This window comes from Garra rufa, chromosome 2 (genome assembly GCF_049309525.1).
Source record: "Garra rufa chromosome 2, GarRuf1.0, whole genome shotgun sequence".
Taxonomy (NCBI): Eukaryota; Metazoa; Chordata; class Actinopteri; order Cypriniformes; family Cyprinidae; genus Garra; species Garra rufa.
The window spans coordinates 57998933-58018932 of record NC_133362.1 but is presented as its reverse complement, the minus strand read 5'-3'; positions in this window follow the sequence as shown (position 1 = coordinate 58018932).

Below are 20000 nucleotides of genomic sequence, written 5' to 3'. Positions count from 1 at the left end.
TGTTCAAGTCTCTGTGTGTTTCAGAAAGAAAGAAAGAAAAAAAAAAAGGGGAAATAAAAGAAAAATAAACATAACCACTTGCAAGCCTACATGAACAATGTAGTGGAACTCCTGTGGTAAGTTCTGTAGTGAATACACAATGCCATTGATGTACATTGGAATAACTTTCCTTACATACCCCTTATTCCATGGGCAGGATCTGAGTCTTCATCATCCTCATCACTTATTTCTTCCTCATCTAATTCCAGATCAATTTCATCTATAGAAAAGCATATTTGACAAACACCCACACACATGCATTAGGTGAATATATAGCTTCTAAAATTTTATTATTTAAAGAAATTAGAAACTCTAAAAAAAATCTTAGTCATATTAAAAAAAATAAAAAAAATAAAAGCTGAGCTGTACTTTTCTCTCATCTCCTAAGATAATTCTATATTTATGTACTATAACAGTGGTTCTCAATCCTGGTCCTAGGGTCCACTGGTCTGCACATTTTGTATGTCTCTCTTATTTAACAACTGCTTTTTAGGAAAGCGATCCATGAACTGAACCAATAAGCTGATGATCTCAATCAGTTGTTAAATAAGAGAGACATGCAAAATGTGCAGAGCAGAGGAGCCCCAGGATCAAGATTGAGAACCACTGTTCTATAAGATAGTTCTACATTTATTTCCTCATGTTTTACAATGTCACCCTTATTCTAATGACTTCGTAATGCATTATTATTATATAAAAATACGCACATACCTTCGATCTCAATTTCATCGAGAGATTTTCCTTGGAATCTTGCAAGATTTCCTTTCTCCATTGCCAGTAGCAGCTTTGAGATTTTTGCAATTTCTATAGTTGCATCTGGCAACCGATAATAGTCTCTATGGACCCGAATGTCGTGGCCCAAAAAGTTGGCCAGTTGGTCTAGCTCGTTATCCTTAAGATTGAGAATCTGGGACATTGTCGCCACTTGCTTGCGGAGCTGTGTAGACTTCAGATGTTCCGGATTCTTTGCACCACACTGACTTGCAAAAAGCCTGATGCAGTCCTGTCCCCTGAAGAAGCTGGTGGATGAGCACTTCGGTCTTCCAAACAGGAAGGGGTTGTCCCTGTCTACTTCGCATGCATCTCTCTTCTCCACAATAAGTTTGACTGCTCTGACAAGTTCAGGATTTAACAAAATAGCAACTTTTCTCCCTTTCTTTCCCATGATTTCTACTCTGCTGAAATGCTTGGACATTTTTTGCTCAAATGGAGAGAGCCCAAGAGCTATGTCCTCATGGAGCTCAGTCTGGTCTCTTTTCTTGAAACATTCAAGCGTCATTTTTGAGACTTCTCCTGCACGACGTCTGTTGAATATTATTACTTGCGCAAGTGTCACTTTGGCGAGCTCTGAATATGTTTGTGAAGATTCGTGATTTTTCAGGCTTTCAAAAGCATCAACTGATTTCTTCTCTAGGTACTGGTGCAGAAGTTGCACGTCCTGGGTGAAAGGTATAGTAGATGGTTTGTTGAACTTTGATTTGCTCAAAGTAGCGAGAGCAGCATGGGAGACATGTTCTGCCCATTCACTTGAACACAGTCTTTTGAATCGCTCCGCTGCTTTGGTCATATCATCATCCTCTGCTGCGATGGCCCTGCAGAGAATAATGTCACCAATCTTGTTAAGGGAATGTCCTAACTTTAGCGCAAGGCTTGGCGTCTTATACGAATGGCTCTTTTCATCGTAACCAGCAACATCTTTCACAGCCTCAATGACTTTGTAAAAATTGTTCGGTTTCACAGCTTCTTCAAAGGTAAATATGGAGTATTTTCTTCTCAAGCTTATCAAGAGTCTGCCCATTTCTCGAACCTTTTGTCTGATGTATTCAGATTTTGTTGGATCACTGCCATGCTTGTTGTAAAGACTCTGACTCAACTGAAGTATGAGGAAATCATTTCGAACTACAGATGAAATGTCATCATTTTTCATATTTCCCAAGATCTTCCACACCTCAGGAGATATTGCTTTGGAGAATGTTGACTCTGCGATATCAGCCAACACTAAAACTTTGGCCTTGCCAGTTGCATCAGACTCTGATGTCTTTGAAGGGCATCTCCGTGTATGCCGCCACAGCTCCTTGCGAACAAACAGGCCTTTACAGTAAACACAGTGCACATACATTTTTGCACTCAGTTTAATCTCTGATCTTCCTGGCCTTCTTCTAACCTTAAGTGGGCCACTTTTACTATCCATAATCTCTTGATTATGTTCATAGTTGCCTCTATTTCGTAGCTTCTCAAGTAGCCTTTTTCTGTCCCGGGAGTGTTTAGGAAGCAAGAAAGCAGCAGCAATTTCCGTCTCACTGTCTTGATGCTTTTTAAAGTGACGAGAAATTTTAGATTGAGGTTTCTTGCACACATAACAATAATTTTTGTGGGTGGAAAAAGTTTTTTGGGGGGTTTCTTTGAGTTTTGACACACTGTCAATCTGTTTATTAGAAGACTTTGTTGGCGTCGTTGTAAAACTCTGGAGAGCCTCAGTGTTGTTTGTGGTACTATCACCATCACCAGGTTCATAATCACATCTGAGGTCTTCAGCGGTGCTGGATTTATCACTCACCATGTCTTGAGTGTCACAGTGAGTGTGTTGTAGAACACTCTTTGCCCTCTTAAAAGACTCCGATGGTGGTATTTTGTGAGATGGTGGTTTCGGTGTCTTGACAGACAGACTATCATCACTGTCGCTGTTTTGTTGAGAGTCTGGGATGAAGTCATCAGAGGAGTCATTGGTCGAGGATTTAGGGCATGGAGAATACAGTTCATCAGAGCTGGCTTCTTCAAAACTGGAAAATTCAACCTCTGGCTAAAAAAAAAAAAAGACAACAATGATGATAATAATGCAAACAATGATGATGATAATAATAATAATAATTTAATTATTATTAAAAACCTGTGTAAGAAATACTGTACTGTCCTTATAGTCCAGTGCAGTTTTCATGTAACAAACTTTAAAATGTTAATTGTTTATAAGTAATATAACAAATTAACATACCATTCTCATATTCTTCACAAAGCAGGTTTTGTGCCATGATCTTGAACATACTGAAAAAAATGAATGAGTTTCTTTTAGCTTTCATCAGATCACTGCACAACTTTCTATAAAATGATTTTATTTATTTGAAAACAACACATACAAAAACAAAATGCATACAGCTTGAAAATAATGATTTAAAATAAATTAGACTAAATAACATCAGAATTCAAAACAAATCCCAGGAAATTATAGGACAAATCCATTTTGTATTCAAGAACACAATGTCAAAAAATGACCACATACACACGATATATTTGAGAGATGTAGATACTTACATTTGCAAGTTAAACCAAGCCATTTTCTACTTGACACAGGACCACAACAATCATCGCAAGAATCCAAACTGGAGATAACGGCACTGTGAACTTCATGGTGACACTGTAAAGTGGGAAGAAAAAGTTTTATTAAATCATTTTCACAGTGCACAACTTTTCATTCATGTGTGCCACTTGTGTACAGTCCAAACGCAAATAAATAAAAAATTAAATAAAATCACATGCCTGTTTAAATTTTAACAACAAAATTAATGCTTTTGTGGCTGTTTGAACACATTCAAACACATGAGCTTCTACACTATGAAAGCAATCCGATCAAATGCATTTTGACTACCTCTGGAAATGGTCTACAGTGGACAAATGCGAAACATTATTCAACCCATTTACACCTGTATTTAGCATCATGCACTTCTAATTGGACAAAACACATCATGATGCCAGGTGTAAACTGAGCTTAAAAAGCAGACACATAAGCAGACCAACCCCATTTCATCAAATATGTAAAATATGATGGTCCTCATAAGGCAAAACCGTCCTTATATTTCATGTCAGCGTCACGCCCATCCCCCGACACACACGTGATGAAAATTAACAAACAGAGAGGAGGATATTTTACTCAAAGAATGAGTTGTCCTAACAATGTCTTTAAGACAATAGTCCAGGTTTAACAGCTTAGATTGACGCTCAACCATCCTACATTTAACACAGTCAGTGTCAAGAAGGAAAATAATTTCACTTACTTTCTCTTTCCCTGATGTGGAAGTATCAACACTGCATTCTGACACTGCCACCGATGACTCCTTGCATAATTCCTGTAAAGGTGAGAAAGAGAGGCATTAAGGCAAGAATAGCTGTGGTGGCCACTTTCTGGCAAACAATGTTCATGACTAGTGAGAAGCACAAGTACTAATGAATTTAAGGTTCATGAAAGCGCAGACTACTTTTCTGAGATTTTAGCAGACGTTTTTGTATCGCACATCATAGATGACAATGTTAGCATCTGTCAATTTTAACTGTTGGAGAAAACCGATATAGTGTTTATATTTTGGGACACGCTAATGTTAAATGTTAATTTCACTTACTTTCTCTTTCCCTGATGTGGAAGTATCTACACTGCATTCTGACACTGCCACCGATGAATCCTTAAATAAATCCTGTAAATGTGAGAAAGAGAGGCACAACATTGAGGCAAGAATAGCTGTGGTGGCCACTTTCTGGCAAACAATGTTCATGACTAGTGCGAAGCACAAGTACTAATAAATTAAAGGTTCATGAAAGCGCAGACTACTTTTCTGAGATTTTAGCAGACGTTTTTGTATCGCACATCATAGATGACAATGTTAGCATCTGTCAATTTTAACTGTTGGAGAAAACTGGTTACTTTTGCACTTTTTTCATCTTCCGGGTTTAAATATCTACATTGTGCTGACGTCACAGGTTGTGATGTGGCAATGGACTATAGTACTTCAATGATGCGTCAATGTAGAGTAGCTGCTCTTTTGTGGCTGTTTGAACACATTCAAACACATGAGCTTCTACACTATGAAAGCAATCCGATCAAATACATTATTGACTACCTCTGGAAATGGTCTACAGCGGAGAAACGCGAAACATTTTAGAGACCCTGTTAGCACCTGTATTAGGCATCACATCTGATTGGATTGACAAAACACATAATGCCAGTTGGTAATTGGGTCTAAAAAAAAAAAACACAAGCAGACCAACCCCTTTTCATCAAATGTGTAAAATATGATGGTCCTCATAAGGCAAAACTGTCCTTATATTTCATGTCAGCGTCACGCCCATCCCCCGACACACACGTGATGAAAATTAACAAACAGAGAGGAGGATATTTTACTCAAAGAATGAGTTGTCCTAACAATGTCTTTAAGACAATTTTCCAGGTTTAACAGCCTAGATTGACGCTCAACCATCCTACATTTAACAGTCAGTGTCAAGAAGGAAAATAATTTCACTTACTTTCTCTTTCCCTGATGTGGAAGTATCAACACTGCATTCTGTCACTGCCACCGATGACTCCTTGCATAATTCCTGTAAAGGTGAGAAAGAGAGGCATGACATTAAGGCAAGAATAGCTGTGATTGTACACATATTCTGTGGTCAAAAACCAAATGTGGGTCAGTGTGAAACAATATGATATTTTTATTTTAAAGACAAATGCCTGAATAACAAATAATGTTAAAACTAAAGATGTATCTTGTTTCTTTTTTTATCAAAAACAAACGCATTGAACATTGAAGTCTGAGTGCCATAAATGTTGTTTTTCCAAAGTTTGTGTGCCTATAACTCAAGAAGTATTAAATATATCACAATACGATTTTAGATTATAGTTCTTCATAAACTTTTCTTAATTTTGAAAGCCCTGCATGATTCAGTCCCAGAGATATGGGAATGAGGCTCCATGTCCACATTTTTGAATATTACCCATTTTCAGTGGTCGAAAACCAAATGTTAGTCACTTTGTGTACAACTGAAATCTTTTTTAAAGAAGTGTCTGAAGAAAAAAAATGTTAAAATGAGAACTGTATCGTGTGTCCCTCTATCAAACCATTTGCATAGAACATACCTGATTGATTCTTATAGATATTCTTTTTTCAAAATGTGTGAGCCTGTAACTCAAGTAGTATTAAAGTTATCTTAATGTGATTTTAGATTCTGGTTCTTAAACTTCTTTTGGAATCTTCATTTTTAGAGGCCCTGTACAGTTTAATCCCAGAGATATTGAGATCTCAGTGCAGCTCCAAATTTAGTATTGTTGCCATTTTCAATGGTCAAAAACCAAATGTAGTTTTGTGCTTGTGTAGTCATTACTGCTTACAATGCAAATATGCAAATAATAACAGCAACCCATGGATTTGTGATCAGTGTGACATGTCAGATTATGAATGACCAGGATTCATTGTTAACTCTAGGTAAAGTATGAACAGTGTGAAATGCAAAATAAGATTTTCCCAGGGTTTAGAATTACCCAGTGTTAATTATTTCAAGTGTGATATGTTAAATGTTTGAGGTACTATGAGTGATTCTGCCAAATATGCCCTTTAAGTAGATACTACTTGATTTAATTGAATGTTTTATATTTTATGACAATAATTAATCCAGATCTAATATTTAATCCAGACGAGGCAAATCTTGGTTTATTTATGTGAATGCAATGTGTGGTGAAAGCAACCACACTTCCCTATGAAGTGTGGCTATGTTTCAAACATGTTACAATACTGCAAGCTAAAACTCTTATTAGTTTCAGAAGCTGTTAAAATGAACAATCCCTTCCTCTAAATACACCTAAAATTGATTCAAATATAGAATCTTACAAATAGACTACAGAAAGCAAGGTAATGTGCATCATGTTGACCATTTCAGTGCAGTTTTAACACTCAAACTGGTATGTTCAATGCTATTGTTTTGATAGAGGGAAACACGATACAATTCTAATTTTAACATTATTTCTTCTTCAGACATTGTTCTTTAAAATAAGTATCAGCTGTATGCAAAGTGACCAACATTTGGTTTTCAACCACTGAAAAGTGTAACATTCAACAATCTGAATATGGAGCCCCACTGAGATCCCCATATCTCTGGCATTGAATGATGTAGGGCCTTTGAAATTAAGACTCCAAAAGAAAATGAGAATCTAAAACCATATTGCAATATCTTTTTTTGTTACTTTATTACTGAGAAAAACAGTGGAGAGGTGACAGGATAGTATTGGGTAGAGAGAGGGGAGTGGGACCGACATAGGACCTCGAGATCCAAATCGAACTCGGGTCGCCATGAGCACAGTCATGTATGTGTCGTGCACTAACCACAAGGCTATCAGTGCTGACATACTCCGATATCTTTAATACTTGAGTTATAGGCATGCAAACTTTGGAAAAAGAATAATTATGACACTCAGACGGGTATGTTCAATAGAGTTGTCTTGACAGAAAGAACCAAGCCAAAATAAGTATCATATTTTTTCAAACTGACCCATATTTGTTTTTTTGACTACTGAAAATGTGTACATTTTAACACTTTACATTTTTACGTCCTCTACAAAAGTTTACTCAGTAAACAATTTTTTTGGCTTCATCAACATACAGGTCAATCTTTCTTCAGAATAAGTATTAGTATTATATAATAGTAATTTATTAGTTGAGTTAAGACAGAATGATCCAGGTGTGAACTGAGCTTAAAAGGCTGACATATAACCAATTCAACCCCATTTCATCAAATGTGTAAAATATGATGGTCCTCATAAGGCAAAACCGTCCTTATATTTCATGTCAGCGTCACGCCCATCCCCCGACACACACGTGATGAAAATTAACAAACAGAGAGGAGGATATTTTACTCAAAGAATGAGTTGTCCTAACAATGTCTTTAAGACAATAGTCCAGGTTTAACAGCTTAGATTGACGCTCAACCATCCTACATTTAACACAGTCAGTGTCAAGAAGGAAAATAAGTTCACTTACTTTCTCTTTCCCTGATGTGGAAGTATCTACACTGCATTCTGCCACTGCCACCGATGACTCCTTGCATAATTCCTGTAAAGGTGAGAAAGAGAGGCATTAAGGCAAGAATAGCTGTGGTGGCCACTTTCTGGCAAACAATGTTCATGACTAGTGCGAAGCACAAGTACTAATGAATTAAAGGTTCATGAAAGCGCAGACTACTTTTCTGAGATTTTTGCAGACGTTTTTGTATCGCACATCATAGATGACAATGTTAGCATCTGTCAATTTTAACTGTTGGAGAAAACTGATATAGTGTTTATATTTAGGGACACGCTAATGTTAAATGTTAATTTCACTTACTTTCTCTTTCCCTGATGTGGAAGTATCTACACTGCATTCTGTCACTGCCACCGATGAATCCTTAAATAAATCCTGTAAATGTGAGAAAGAGAGGCACAACATTGAGGCAAGAATAGTTGTGGTGGCCACTTCTTGACAAACAACATTCATGATCAGTGTGACGCACAAGTTCTAATGAATTAACAAACCAATTTTGCTCGCCAGTTTGCAGGCAGGTTAGGGAAAAGAAAGCGAATGACAATGATGTGGACAGCAACTACAATTCAAGTCATTATCTGTGTTTTGGTATGAGACAATGAAGTATAAATAGCTTTTTCCGGTGCTCTCCCATAAGGATCAGGTATTTGCTCAGTAAGCCAAGAGTAGCTGCTCTTTTGTGGCTGTTTGAAAAATACATTTTTGACTAACTCTGGAAATGGTCTACAGTGGACAAACGCGAAACATTTTAGACCAACTCAAAGAGTGAGTCGTTCTAACAATGTCTTTAAGACAACAGTCCAGGTATGTGACTGCGCTATGGGATGGCAAAACCTGACTACCCAGCACACTGATCCCGTTGCACAGCATCTGAAATGTGGTTACGGTCATTCTGAAATGCCCAAGCAAAGCCTGTTGTCAAAGTATTTTTGTATAACTGCCTCCCAGAACTGTTTAAACAACTGCATTCAAAAAACAGCAGGTATACACTTCCAAAAGCAATGAGCGCACTTATTTTGTTTCATCTACTTTTGATGCGATATTCCAATTTTCCGCACAAATTAAATTCACAGCTTTGGATGGAAACCCAGCTAGAGACGAGAAGGACATTAAGTTCACTTACTTTCTTTTTCCCCGATGTGGAAGAATTCACACTGCATTCGGTCACTGCCACAGATGTCTCTTCACATAATTCCTGTAAATGTGAGTATGAGAGGCACAACATTGAGGCAAGAATGTTTGTCAGAGGCCACCACAACTACTAAGTACACTATATACTACTTAGTATAAACAATAATAGCCCAACTGTAAATATCTACTGCCACTTACACAGCTATGTTTTGTACACAGCAGACATAGAACAAACATGCACACAATTTTTTTATTAATTCTTTAGAGTAATTTGCATAATCAAAAAGTAATCATACAAACAAAATGCACAACACAGTACAACAAAGTTGACTTTCAATAATTTAAAAAAAGTCTTTAAGAGAGGACATACTCACCCTTGAACGCCATGGCCAAGAGAAATCACCGTAGTTGTAGGTTATCTCCTCATCTGGAAAGATATCCCTTATACTAAATAGGCAGAGGTGTGGCCTTCCTTCAAGAATTATTGTCTTCACTTTGCAGTTTGGACTTCTGTGATCGTCATTCACCAATCGTCCAAGTGATCCATCCTCTTTTGAAGCATCTAGGCTGTGAGAAAATTAGTGCATACTTAAAACATTCCTGACTGAAACAAGGTACTAAATGAATATTATATATTTTGGGATGTTAAGCTAACCTTGGCATATCTTACCTATTGTCAAATAGATGAGACATTTAACCTTCCTCCCTAACAATTTGTTTTGTTAAGTAAATTCAAAAAGCTGGATGATGCACTCAAGGTCAAAAATATCCCTAAAAAAAGCTAGCTTACCAGTAACGTGTTCCATTCCATGTGAACTCAAACAAGTAGTTGCTTTGAATGTCTTCAACATGTTTACTTTGAGAGAGAATCCCACGGTATTCAACAACAAAGGTGGATGGTTCAATATGTTCCAGTGCAAACACACCTCTCCCTAAAAGGCCAAAAAATAAGTTCACCTATTTGTTACACAATTACTTGTATTTTACAGAAATATGAGGTGCAATATCTGGGGGAAAAAAATCAGTTTTCACCACTATGACACACACTTACTATCTGCAAACTATGCATTTAATTTGAAAATGATTTAGAAATTTTGACTTCAACCTGCATGCACAATATGTGGCTCACCCCAGGATAGATGTGTGCATTTTAAAGTGCTATTTGTAATGCACAACTTACCTTTAAATGTGTTAATTTCCCGTCCCTCAATGAAGGCTTTGTCTTTGCCTGACAATATGGTTTCTTTTGCATCCTGCTCAGGTTTTATTCTCCTTTTTCTTACCATGTTGACTGAAAAGAAAATCCCCCAAAAACAGAAGCATATGGTATTTATCATTTTTAGTTATATTAGATCAGTACATTATTGTCTGACTTAAGTTAAGTCTGTATCTCTAAATACATTGTATTAGACATAAATAGCAGTTTAAACTAGTCATTTTGCTTTAGGTACGTTTCTGTTACATATATGTAATATTTATGTACTAGAGAAAACTACAACAGTTCTATTTTAGCATTAGAAACAGAGAAACAAACATTTATTTTGGTAATCACCAATACTGTTAGTTTATGGCAGCTGTGTTTATATACTCAACACTGTATTAAACTGCAAATTCATCCTCTCAGCTCTTTAACAAGACATATATGATAACACAGTAAAAGGAGTATAAATTTTACCTTCGAATTATTTATGAATTACACTTCATTCACTCAAGCATTTATGACAATAATACGGTTCACAAATACTTCATTACGTCTATGAACCACTCGAAATTCGTTTGAAAAAACTTAATTAATAGAAATTATCTTGACATTTTTACAAATTCAATTAATATGCAGCTGCCATTTTATCTGCTAATTGTGTAGCACCCTGTCTGATATTAACCTGGCTAGCCGTCATGCACAGAAAGTTTAAGTTAACTAGTTTAACACACATCGCACCAAAAAGATATAGTAAATAAACAATTAAACATACCTTTTACATGAGAAAATGTCTGTCTTCCGTCGTCATCAAGTTGGATTTCAGCTAATTTCGCTTAATTAATCATCTACATCGCACGTCGCTTTCACAGCCAATAGAAGATCAGGAGCGCGCTGACTTTGATGGACATCGAATGCAGCCAATCGCTGACGAGGATTCCGCAGCTAGACCAATGAAATGCGCGCACTGGCAGACTGAAATGTGTATGAGGCTGCAGTAGCAGCGAATCTCCGATAGTAGGAGATTATACACTCTGAGCACACACTGACACACACGGAAAAACGGGTAAAGCGGACTTATTAGGACTTTCTGAGAAAACGCGGGAGGTGGTTAGGCACACCCTTATAAGCATTTCTACACTGCTCGACTTATGAGGACATCAGCACTGTCCTCATAGTTACGGTGTGTCCTCATAGAGTCGGTATGTATTCATGCGTTTTGTCCCCATAGTCCAGCCGCACCAACGCACACACACACACACACACACACACACACACACTTAAAAAACTAAGAGTAATAAAATGGCCTAAAAAACATGTGAAACACTTAAAACTCTATAATACATTTAAACGATTGTAATAAATAGAGTGGTAAAACACGTCTTTCTAAAAGCCAGCATATTATATAAATAGTGAAGAAAAGGCAAAAGCTTACAGCACCTGGTATTCCCAGGCGCACTCTCCTCTAAGTCCCTATACTGAGCAATTATTGACCAATCATTGAGCGCCGTTGAGCAAGTTGAGCATCTCAATCAACCAATCACTGAGCTCTGTTGAGCCGGCTGCTTCCTCAACCCACCAATCAGATGGCCGGACCGGATCAAGTGCATTATGTGAGTGACAAGCGTAAACAACCGTACTATCATCAATGGACTGAGATCGGTAACAGTGAGATCGGTAACGGCAAACAAGAGGTAAGTCCAGTATATTCTCCAGCTCCAGAAATGCTTTCTAACAGTTTTTTTTTTCCTGCATGGATTTACGTGCAGTAATTACAAAGCTATTAACTTTAAAGTTTTAAAAGCATTAATAGCGAAAATATAATCGCCCATCTAACTAAGTTACTAACATGAATCGTAAACTGCAGTAATTCTTGATAGTCTTTGTAATGTTTTACTAAAAAGTAAATACTTTGGAAATACCCAAACACAATCAGGGCTGGACATTAGGACTAACCTACTATCCAAATACAGGTAGATTTTACCTGTGGCTAGTAACACTAACGTTACTGTCACTTGCCAGTTTGTCCTGTTGGAATTGACTACTTACTGTACATTTAAATCGTTTAGGGCTGTTTTGTCCGGCTATCTCCACTAATCTAAACTATTTTGTCTATTTTTGTAGTAACTGATAAGTCATTAACAGTCAATAACATGTTAAAACACTGAAAACACAAGGCAAGCAAAAATATAGTCTAAAATGATAAAACCATTACCTTTTGAACTTTTAGCTAATCACATGAAATATCACATTAAAAGGTAAATCAGATAACATCCATAAAGATTACTCAGTACTTGTGTAGTATTTTTTTTTATTACTATTATTTTACAAAATACCTTTTTACTTCTAATTTAAGTAATAGTAATAGCAGTACTGTTACTTGTGTACATGTTTTGCATCTCCTGGTCTTCCAGTGTTTAGTCCCCTGTACAGTTTGAAAAGAAGAAACTAATCTGAATCTGTTTCTGTTTTATTACAACAGATAAAAAAGCATGGATTTGGAGGGACACAAGTGCAGTGTATGTGGCAGTAGTTTCTCTGTGAAGTCCAACCTGACTCGGCACATGCAGCTTCATGGTCCAAAGGGATATGTGTGTGAAGTGTGTGGGAAAAGCTTCTCACTGAAACAGCAGCTGAGCAGCCACCAAAAACAGCACCTGTACCCATGCATCCGTCTGTACAGGCAGGGAGAGGCCAAGCTGCAGTGTACGGATGCAGCTAAGAGTGTGGCAGTGGCCCCCAGCAAAGCAGTAGACCCCAGCTGTCTGGATTCTGAAAAGGCGGAGGCTGCTGCAAAGAAAGCTGGAGGGGAAATGTGGAAAGGCCAGCTAGTTGTCACATTCGGCAAATATGCAGGACAGTCTTTCAGGTGGCTGCTCGAAAATGATGTGGGCTGGGTCATATGGCTGCTCTCTGAATATTGCCAGAAGGGTGAGAAGAACGATCTCCTAAAGTGGCAAAAGGAGCGATTGCTGCAGTATGCCAGAGAGTTCCCGCCTGTCACCTTTCATCTTGACAAACACTTGGAGGTAACTTTGACCCGTTAACTGAGATTAAATTATATTTACTGTTTTGTTTATAAAAAAAAAATGTAGTGCATGTGTAAATAAGTTAGGCACATATTAATGCACCTTCAATAGTAAAATCATCAATGTTTACTCTGCACAAAAGCTTGTGCTTTAGACATAGGAAGTGGTAACAGTGTAAGTACTTGTGTTTATGTGGTACAATACAACTCTGTATGTGTTTTTCTATAATTTCTTTATTTTCTGCATGAACAGGAGTCAAGGAAAGACAAAGGAAAGAAGGCTGAATCTACCCTTTCTAAGTTCCAGCAGGATCCTGACTATGCCAGTGATGCTGAATTGTTGGCAGCTGCTGGTAATTAACATTTAACACGGCATAACTCTATTTTGAAATTCATATAACATTTTCTTACTGATGTATTTCAAACATCTGACTAAATACACTGCCGAAATATCACACATTTTATGGCACTGATAATGACGACAGTAGGTTTTGGATTTCACTTTAATTTTCAGCAGGGTGAGGTATATTATCAAGCTAGCTGCCCCTTTTTCAGTGTAACAGATTTAATGCCTAAATGCTTTTTTTGGCATTTAGATAACACATACAAAAATCTATTTAATTTGTATATGTGATATGTTAGATTTTTTTATTATATTACAATATTTGTTTACACTATTGCCTATATTTTTTGTAGCAGCTCTATACTAAAATGTTTGTATTAAATATAATTTGTGTTCTCTAAAATAAGATCTGATAACATGGAAAATAGAAACAAACTTTGTTTATTGTGATAATGCTTGTGTTTGTCATTATATTCACATCTTAAGCAATGTGCTCAATACATTTTGTCTGATTTTTTCTACAGAGACTGTCCTTGAAGAGTCTGAGGTAGCAGTCTCCACACAGCTGACCACCTGGGGAGAGCTCACACCGGCTGTGAGTCAGGACTCTTCCCACAGCCTCAGCACATCTCAGGGAAGACCTTCTTCCCCTGTTGACACCTCTGCCTCAGAAACTGGTAACATCTTGCTGGAGGGCTGGCAGAAATACTGGGAGCATCCACCTCCATCTACACAAGCCAATGGTATAGCTCCTCCTAACATCAAGTGGCTGAAATGTGATGAGATGTATGGTCTGTTTGAGAGGCCTTCCAGGTACAAGAATGCCAAAGGAGATATTGTGGAGAGAAGGCTTTTAAAGGAGAAGATGCAGTTCCACCCACCCCCAATTCCTACTTCTGTCAAGGGAGGACTGCCCAACATGATGGCATTTTTCACAACCCCTGCCTTCTTCTGGCGCCCAGTTGGTGTGATGCAAGCCAAGATCCGCTGCCCTAGCTCCAACTGCCCTGCACCACCAGGTGAATACCTTGAAAAGAAAGGTTTTGGTAGTTATGCCAGGCAAGTGTGTGGGATGAAGTACAATTACACCCTGTTGACAGAGAAGCTGAAGTGTTCACATTGTGAAAAGATGAGGCGGGCAGTGAGTAAGACACATAGTGACGCAGACAGTGAAGATGAGGACAGTCATCATGTTCAGCAGTACATTTGGCTGGCACACAGTCCCAAGATTCTGATGAACTTGGCCCCGGCCATCAGAAGCATGTTTCCTGCCATACTGTGTGGGAAGCGTGCTATTGACAAAGGCGTGGTTACTCTTCTGAATGACAGGGTCAACAGTGTGTCCATGAACAAAGTCCAGAGAGTGCTGCAGCAGGGACATGATGAGTGGTATGTGGAGCGCCGTGACCTGTACCAGACTCTCCTGTATGAAGCCCACACAGCTGGATCTGCATCGTCTCAGAAGAGCATCCTGTCCTTTGTCAAAGCTGCTGGTACTTACACCCCTCCTCTGCCCCGGACTCCCCTTCCTTGTGCCCGTGTGCTGAGGCGTGCACACATGATCATGGAGATGGAGAGGATGCCTGTGTACAGAGCCTCAATCCTCAGTGTGACTGGAGAAATCCTCTGCATTGATGGTACAAGAAAGGTATGTGTATTGTATCAATTCATGAAGTTATGCAGACTTAATATTTATTTAGTCACTTTAAAGTGACTTGAGCCAGCTTATTGTTTTGAATAAGGGACTTTGGCCTCACTGTTCAGTGTTCAAATGTGATGGATACAAAATGTACATGCATTGTAATTCATATAAATTATATTGGACAGACAGGTTATTGTTAGATCTTATCAAATGAATGTTCTGCTTTGTGTTTTCCAGGTCCTTAAGAAGATATATGGTGATGGTCAGGGCACCATGCAGTATGTCACCAGTGTGCTGAACGAGTGGGGCCAGTTCTTGACCACAGTGGTGGTGGCAGCTGAGTCTGAGGGGTGTTACAGCCGTATGGCCAAAGGTCTGATGGGCCGCTTTGAACGAGCTAGGGCTCCTGCACCAACTGTCATATATGCAGATAACAACTGTTGTCGGTAGGTAATAACACATCCATATACCCTGATAAAATTTGTCATTCATTTAATGTTAAAAAAACAAAGAACACATGCTGAATTTATATTGTTTCAGTGACAGTGGTTCGTCCTTCCTGGAGAACCTGTTCGGGGACTGGGTGCAGAAGGGCACTGTGGTCAGACTGGACATTCGACACTGGCTGCACCGCTGGGATGCTGTTGTCATCAAACAGAGCCATGCCAAGTATGGGGTGTTCATGAGTGCCCTTGCAGGTGCAGTGCTGGCCTACTACAAGGACGATATGATGCTCCTAATCCAGGCAGTCAGGAAGGGCAACCAGGAGTTGTACGCCAGTCTTTCAGACGAGGACATGATAACCTTCCTCAAACCTCACCAGATCAGGTCCTATGTCAGACGGATCACCCGTGGGGTTGAGGTTAAGTGTACTATTAATCCATGTATAATCTTTATGTATAAGAAGCTCAAAACATACTTCACTAAAATTAACTAAGTTGTCACACTACTATATTTCATTTTGGAAATACTTCCAATTATTGAAATAATTTCACATTTTAAGCGATATAACTATATAAAATAAATGTGAATGATTGTTACAGGAGACAGCTTCAGCAATTGAGTCCATCATTACGGAGTTCAAGGGACCTGCAGGCCTTGACATTGATGGAATCCACCTGTTCAAATCAGCACAGGCAGTGGATTCTCACTGGGCAACTGCAAGCAAGCATCTTAGTTGTATGCAGGTGGGTAAACATTTTTGAACTAATCATTGTAAAATCATACAAACTCAAACTCACAGACACCATAATAAATAAGCAACGCATGTTTTATAGGACCCCCCTGGCATACAGCTGTATGTTTCAGTGAAGGTGGTGGTGCTGAATGGTGTCCGCCTGAACAAGTACAGGTGTCGGCGAGGCAGTAACTCCTTGGAGGGCTTGCACTCACACCTGTACAATGCCATTCCCTCACAGAGATGTGGAGTTATGCCATTCCAAGTAAGTATAAACAGCTTTAATATTTTAAAAAAATATTGATTACACAACATTGTTCATAAGCATATTTTACCTGTATCCTCCCTGCTTTTGTGCTACCCTCTCTTCCTGTGTGTATGTGAGCTCTATGCTGTTCACATAGCATCAACCGGGTGTATGAGATGCGCACACACACAAAATAGCCTATTGCGGACAAAAGACAAATTGTATGTCATGCTGCTGGGCGATGCCCACTTTGTAATCAAAATTAGTTTCTGATGTACAATAATGCATGAATGGTCATGTCTTTCAGGTGTATCTGATTGCATTTGCTGTGCAGTGGAACAGCCGCATGGAATCACTCCGGGTTGCTGGTGGTCATGGCAGGCAGACGTGGTGTATGGACCCACGGCAGATTCAGCGCCTGAATCAGCAGGCTGTTGTGCTCTTCGGTAAAGAGCATGTCCTCGAGCCCAACTTTGCCTCTCCAATGCCCTACCCTGCTGTATACAAGGACCCAGATGAGGAGGAGCTCCTTGGAGTAGAGTATGCCATGTGCCAGTCAACCAGCTTCACTGCAAGGGATTACTATGCCCAGCAAGGTACACAATCCTGCATTATAACAATATACATACATACTGAGCAGTCAAATACCTATAAATATCATGCATATTCTATCCATGACAAGTATGCATGATATAGTTCATTTTTATTTTACATAATATGAAACAAATGAACTGCAGCATCGCCATGTTGTATTAATTAGTCTACTGTTAGTTGTTGTAACTGCCTAGACACACTGGTGATTAGTACATTACATATTTGCAGTTGAGGAAGAGCAGGCCCGTGAAGAAGAGGAGACGGCTGAACAAGGCGAGGACAAGCTGTCAGATGAGGGCGTAGACATGGGTGCAGAGTCAGAGGAGGATCCTATGGACACTGTCAGTGACAAACATGTCATCCTCACTCAATCAGAACAGGTGGAGGAGGAGGACAGTCCTGCTCTGCAGGATGTGCTGATGACCCAGAGCCATCTGCATCTTCCTGGGCTGGAGGAAGTGGAAGCCTTGGCCCTTCTCATTTTAGAACTGGCAGACAACAGTGACCGTCACCTAGTGCCAGCTGACCTAAGGCTGAAGATTGGCAATGCAGTTGGTGCTCTGCATGAGCATGACAGGTCTGCAGCCAACTTTGTAAAAAGGTATGAGTCAAGGTGGGGTTACACCCTGTTTGGCAGATGCTTGGGAGCTGACACACCCGAGACCAGAGCAGCACAGAAGACAAAGTTTTCCTGGATGAAGTACCCTCAGTCAGCCCAGGTGACTGAGGATAGTCGTCTGTTGTACCTCATTATTAAGATGCTGAAAAACCGGCCACCAGCCAGTCGTCTCACCTCCCCCACTAAAATCACCAATGCAATCAAGGGCCAGTATAAAAGGATTGTAGACCGAGTCAGAGACGATCCCATCCTCAAAGGTCTCTCCATTCCTCTGCCCAATCTGAATGCCAAGTCCATCTCTACATTCATGGCACGGGAAGAGAAGAAGGCTAACTACAGGGCAACAGTAATGCCAAAGGTGAAACCCCACCAAAGAGTGCTGTCAGAAGAACCAATGCCAGCAGCTCCGACTCTGCCAGAATCCCTTCCAGCTCCAGATCGACCTCAGGTTCAGTACCAGAGCCTACGTCATACAGCTGGGAAAAGGCATGGTCAGAAGCGGAAGTAAGTTGTTCAGTTCTTCATGTCACAAGTATGTGACTTTACTACTTTATTCAAATATGTGAACATATCTGAATTTATCAGCTGAGTGGTTTAAACTTAAACACAACAAACCACGTGAATTGATAGTCATACACATTATTTCTCATTAATTATACTCATCATCATATGTATGATTTATTTTTGCAGGGTTGATGTGGAAATGCTTGGGAACCGGCCCATTCAACCTAAACCCCCTGTGGCCACGTACATCCCACCCAGAGCGTCAGCAGCACCTGTCCTGGTAGTGGTTCCTGCACAGCCACAGGGACCATCTATGATGCTCTGTGGGGCATCCAGCAGTCAAGGGTTCATACCTTTCACACCACCTCCTGCGCTGACATCCAGACCAATCAAGCCTCATAAATCCATGAAGCCTTGTGGGGCCTGCCAAGTACCCCAGTGTGGTGGGCAGCGCAAGAGGTACACGCCCTCCAAAGACAAGGCTGCTGAAAGTAGCCAAAAAATATTTACCTATTGCCCAGCAACTAGGAAGTCCACCACTTCAGGTTTTGAAGGTGTTGTGTTCAACAGTTTTGAACACTTCAAAAGTGTAGTAGATGAGGAACTAAAAAAGAAAAAAAATAACAACTAGAGAGCCAACTCCATCTGCAACTACATCCCCCAAATCACATTCCCCAAGTCATATTTGCTACAATATCTGCCTGTTATACCAATTCATTATACACCACCTATAAAACACATACCTATTTTCTCATAGAAAAAAAGATGTGTTTTTAGTGAATGTAAATATCTGCTTAACATTGCATACTATTGCACTGCATTACCTCATCCCCTTGTATATAGTACGTATATTGTATATTGCTTAATGTGTACATGTATAAATCTTGTAATACGAATCCTGTAAATAATAACTTATTAGTTCCTATTTTGCTATATTTTCTGCTAAATTACATAATAATTAATGTTAATTCTATTCTGTTTACATTGTTTCCTTGTGTTAATGTTATTGTTGTTGTGTTGTTTATTTATTTCTAATATGTAGATATATATTGTTGAACAAATAAAATAAAAGAATGTTTCCAAATATATGATTCCTTTCACCGCTGTTTCCCCATTTGTCCACTTGATAGAGGTAAAGACTGTCACATGAAACTGTATTGAGTATAAGAGAGGCTGAATTACTTACCAGTAAGGTAAAGATAAAGTCTTTTTCTAAAATTCCATTAAGGCCCTTTTATGTGTACATTTTACATGCTCCCAGGGCGAATGGGGCCAATAGAGTGAATAATATCTCAGATATGAGCAAATTACACTTTGTTCAAGTACCCTAATATAGTTTCTTAGATTTTTTTTTCAGTGATCTTGCAAACATTGTAACTAAAAGTCTCAAGTTTATTTGTAAAGTGCATTCATTCATACTTCAAACAGATATGACAAACACATTTGTTACATTACTTGTTTTTTATTGTTTTAATTAAAGCATTATGTTTGTTACATTATGTGACAGACATCTTATTATTAAGCAATAAGGTTCGAGAGGCCGTGCTGTATCATGAATAAATTAGGCATATAAAACGGTTACCACACAATAAAAATATTAATATCAAAAATATATATTAATTTATATATATATTAGGTTGTACGTTTTCATA